A 5,203-nucleotide genomic window follows, 5' to 3' on the forward strand; every position below is an offset into this window, starting at 1 on the left:
GCGACAGAGGGAGACTCTGTCTCAAAAAAAAATTTTTTTTTTTAAAGTTGGCAGGGCGTGGTGGCTCACACCTATAATCCCAGCACTTTGGGAGGCCAGGCGGGCGGATCACGAGGTCAGGAGATCGAGACCATCCTGGCTAACATAGTGAAACCCCGTCTCTACGAAAAATACAAAAAATTAGCTGGGCGTGGTGGCGGGCACCTGTAGTCCCAGCTACTCGGGAGGCTGAGGCAGGAGAATGGCATGAACCCGGGAGGCGGAGCTTGCAGTGAGCCGAGATCACCCTACTGCACTCCAGCCTGAGTGACAGAGCGAGACTCCCTCTCAAAAAATATAAAATAAAAAAAAAGTTAAAATAGGGCCGCCACCGCAGCACCTGCAGAACGTTCGGGCCGCGCCGCCGTCTCCCGCTGCCTTGCCTCCGAGGGACCTCCTTCTCCTCCCCACACCCTTCACTCCCCTCTGCCTTCCCTCCTGCTAGGCGGCCAGGAAGGAAGAAGAAATTCAGTCAGGATGGCTAAAGGTGACACCAAGAAACCAAAGGGAAAGATGTCTGCTTATGCCTTCTTTGTGCAGATATGCAGAGAAGAACATAAGAAGAAAAACCCAGAGGTCCTTGTCAATTTTCCAGAATATTCCAAGAAGTGCTCCGAGAGGTAGAAGACCATGTCTGGGAAAGAGAAGTCTAAATTCGATGAAATGGCAAAGGCGGATAAAGTACACTATGATCGGGAAATGAAGGATTATGGACCAGCTAAGGGAGGCAAGAAGAAGAAGGATCCTAATGCCCCAAAAGGCTACTGTCTGGATTCTTCCTGTTCTGTTCAGAATTCTGCCCCGAGATCAAATCCACAAACCCTGGCATCTCTATTAGAGACGTGGCAAAAGAAAAAAAAAAGCTGGGTGAAATGTGGAATGGCTTAAATGACAGTGAAAAGCAGCCTTACATCACTAAGGCGGCAAAGCTGAAGAAGTACGAGAAGGATGTTTCTGACTATAAGGCAAAAGGAAAGTTTGATGGTGCAAAGGGTCCTGCTAAAGTTGCCCGGGAAAAGGTGGAAGAGGAAGATGAAGAAGAGGAGGAGGAGGAGGAGGAGGAATAAAGAAACTATTTATCTGTCAAAAAAATAGTTAAAATGGTAGATTTTATGCTATGTATATTTTATCCAATAAAAAAGTAAAGCTAAAGAATTAGGGAGCCCCTGCCAACTGGGAAATAAAAATTAAGCAGAAGCTGGGAACAATGGCTCACACCTGTAATCCCAGCAATTTGGGAGGTCAAGGCAAGAGGATCATTTGATCCCAGGAGTTAGAGACCTGCCTGGGCAGCATAGTGAGACCCCCCCATTCCTATAATTATAGAAATAAATAAAAATGTTTAAAAATTAAGCAGAGTAAAAACAAAAACACAAACATGATAACAGTTGTATTTATTTCTTAGCTTATCTAAGAATAATTGGGAGCAAATTCCTTCAGATATTCCAAGATTGCTGGATTTACTTAGGATTCACCTATACTGTGTTGCTCATGATCTTCCCACATATTCGTGATCACTTTGAGTATGGTACACTAATTGTCTTCACCTTTAGCAGAGCAAAGAGCAAATGATAGGCAAATGTTCTTGGGGAAAAAAATGGAGGAAACAAACTACCCTTTTTTGAACAGATACAGAACTCACATAGGATTTATGTAGCTAAGCATAGAAGGAGGAGCTCAGTTCTCTGCTTCTAGTTGAGGATAGAATCAGCAGATATTGTGACAGAAGAGAATTAGATTGGTTAAGAGGAAACCTTCCTGGGAGTCCTTTTACCACTGTAGAATGAGAGGATTGGACCAGGAATATCTAACACCTCTCTACCTCTAACAGTACATGACTCTGTTTCTTAAAAAATGAATAGGAATTCACACTTGCCGAGTGCCTGTGGCTTGTGTGGCACAGTGCCAAGTGCTTTTTTAGCTTTAGCTTACTCTACTCTCACGAGTCCAGGAAATTAGTATTGCAACCCCCATTTTATATACAAGGAAATAGGCTCAGGTAACTTACATAACTTATTCAAAATACCAGAGCTAGGAAGAAGCACAACTGAGGACCAAGGCCTGGGATGTCTGACTTCAAAGTCTTAGGCTCCCTCTTAGGCTATGCTACAGAGTCTTCCTTTGTGGAGATATTTGGGATGAGGAGAGAGTTGACTCTGGGCTATGGCCTGGGCCACCTCCTGCTCAAAAGCAAGATGCCGGCTGGGCACAGGGGCTCTCACCTGTAATCCCAGCACTTTGGGAGGCTGAGGAGGGAGGATCACGAGGTCAGGTGTTCGAGATCAGCCTGACCAACATAGTGAAACCCTATCTCTACTACAAATACAAAAATTAGCCGGGTGTGGTGGCATGCACCTGTAATCCCAGCTACTCAGGAGGCTGAGGCAGGAGAATCGCTTGAACCCAGGAGGCAGAGATTGCAGTGAGCTGAGATCATGCCATTGCACTCCAGCCTGGGCAACAGAACGAGACTCTGTCTCAAAAAAAAAAAAAGCAGGATGCCTTGGAGCTGCTTCTCCCAACGTTACGTCAGAGCCAGGGACGGAGTGCTGCTAATACTGCCACTCCCCAGAAATTGAGCTGGAAACTCTGCCCATCAATCTTCAAAGCCCTTTGCAGGTGCTTATCTGTCCTTGTAAATCACAGGATCATTCATTTCCCAGGTGAAGAGGTTGCAGCCCTAAGAGAATAAAAGAGACTTGGCCAGGAAAGGACAGCACTCCTAGACAGAGGTGTGACCTTTCATCGTTTTGAGTCCACTGACCTAGAATGGGAAGAACAACAACAACAAAAAAGCCAAACCAAGTTACAATGGAAAACACATTGATGTGGGTGAAGGATCTCGTGCTTAGGCTTTACCAGAGGACATGCCAGAACAATTTCCCATCAGTCCTGGTCTTCTGGCCTCTAGTCCATTCCATACCTTGGTGGCCTGATTACTACTCCCAAAGCACAACTTCAACAAGCACACTGTCAGTTCAAGAGACAAGTTGAAACTCCACAGCTTGGTATTTGAGGCCCTCCATGGTGCACCTCTCTCTGTCTCTTTTTATTTATTTTTTTTTGAGACAGAGTTTCACCCTTGTTGCCCAGGCTGGAGTGCAATGGCGCAGTCTCAGCTCACTGCAACCTCCGCCTCCCAGGTTCAAGCAGTTCTCCTGCCTCAGCCTCCCAAGTAGCTGGGGTTACAGGCATATGCCACCATGCCTGGCTAATTTTTTGTTTTTAGTAGAGACAGGGTTTCACCATGTTAATCAGGCTGGTCTCAAACTCCCGACCTCAGGTGATCCACCCACCTTGGCCTCTCAAAGTGCTGGGATTACAAGAGTGAGTCACCACACCCAGCCACGCCTGGCTAATTTTTTATTTTGTGTAGAGACGGGTTTTCACTATGTTGCCCAGGCTGGTCTCAAACTCCTGGGCTCAAGCAATCCTCCCACCTTAGCCTCCCAAAGTGCTGGGATTATAGGTGTGAGCCACTGCACCTGGCCTGTAGCTCTATTTTTAACTGTTATCACTCTTGAAGAGCTCCTAATCCTTCTCACTGTTCCTTATACGTGACTCACCTTGTTCCACTACAGCAGACCTGGCAGACATGCCAGTTCTAATTTCCCTTCTTCCAGTAATAATCCCTCCCTTTGCTTCAGAGAACTCTTTGCCCTTCACTCAGAAGATAGACAGAACCCTATATCCTCCAACAGTATGTATCTTTCAGGCCACAAGGATTAATTCAAGTGGCCAAGATTGCCCCATGATAATCTTCTTTGGGACTTTTCTGCTAAAGGTAGCAGGGAAAGCTGTCTCACTCTCCTCTGATCTCCCTTATCAGGGCCTCTCTCTGGGCACCTAGCACTTTTTACCTTTTAATATGATTATTCTTATATTCTCTGTGAGACTGTCTCAACTACTGCTTTCTCCAAATGCTCAATTTTTTTTTTTTTTTTTGAGACGTAGTCTCACTCTCTTGTCCAGGCTGGAGTACAGTGGCGCAATGTTGGCTCACTGCATCTCTGCCTCCTGGATTCTAGCAAGTCTCCTGCCTCAGCCTCTCTAGTAGCTGGGATTACCGGAGCATGCCACCATGCCCAGCTAATTTTTGTATTTTTAGTAGAGACATGGTTTCGCCATGTTGGCCAGGCTGGTCTCGAACTCCTGACCTCAGGTGATCCGCCCACCTCGGCCTCCCAAAGTGCTGGGATTGCACGTGTGAGCCATCACACCCGGCCAAAATGCCCAATTTTAACAAGCACTTACTTTCGGTCTTATGTGCAGATGACGTGTTATACCCTGGGGATACAAGTTGGATAAGACATAGTCCCTTGTTGAATGGATGGATGAATAAAAATGCTCCTCTGGGCTTCACCCAGAAATCTACCTGGTACCCACTCTAAACAAAATAAAACAACTTATCACAGGGGATTTGAACAGAGGAAAATAAGAAATATAAAGTTCAAAATCATTAACCTGGCATCCAAGACCTTCTACAATCTGATTCTAATTTTGTCTACCTACCACACTCTTAGCTCTAGCCAAACTAAAGTGTTTGTTGTCCTAGAAAACACCACGTCTCCACTTGCATGTTTGCCCAGGCTCTGGTCTTCTCCCACGGTTTCTTTTCCTGTTTCTCTCTCCCATTTGTACTTTCCTTATTCTCCATTTCATTCCACTCTCTTTCTTTCTTTCTTTTTTTTGAGACAGGATCTCACTTTGTCACCCAGGCTGGAGTGCGATGGTGCCATCAGGGCTCACTGCAGCCTCGATCTCCTGGGCTCAAGTGATCCTCCCACCTCAGCCTCCCAAGTAGCTGGGACTACAGGCATGCACCACCATGTCCTGCTAATTTTTTTTTCTTTTTATATATATATATATGCTTTTATTTTTCCGTGATTACAAACACAACTGAATATCAAATGCACAAAGTAAGAATTATACGGGGAAAAAAAATCAGATACGTTCATATATATATCACCTTTTCAAGGCTATTTCCATCCAGAATAACTTTGGTTTGCCAGGGCCAATAGAAAGAAGTCAAAAAATCGCCTTTAGTCAAATTTATGTGTTTGCTTTCTTCTATAATTCCAATACCTCCACCATCAACAACTTGAGATAGCTGCCAAGGTGTTATATAATCAGTGCCAGTGTCTTCATTCATTCTACAACGAAG

At 45.1% G+C, this 5,203-nt stretch overlaps 1 pseudogene; it reads left to right on the forward strand.

The window, feature by feature from the left end:
• Positions 1 to 516: 516 nt before the first annotated feature.
• LOC100587086 lies at positions 517 to 1,106 on the forward strand (annotated as a pseudogene).
• Positions 1,107 to 5,203: the final 4,097 nt, after the last annotated feature.

This window comes from Nomascus leucogenys, chromosome 13 (genome assembly GCF_006542625.1).
Source record: "Nomascus leucogenys isolate Asia chromosome 13, Asia_NLE_v1, whole genome shotgun sequence".
In the NCBI taxonomy this organism is placed as follows: Eukaryota; Metazoa; Chordata; class Mammalia; order Primates; family Hylobatidae; genus Nomascus; species Nomascus leucogenys.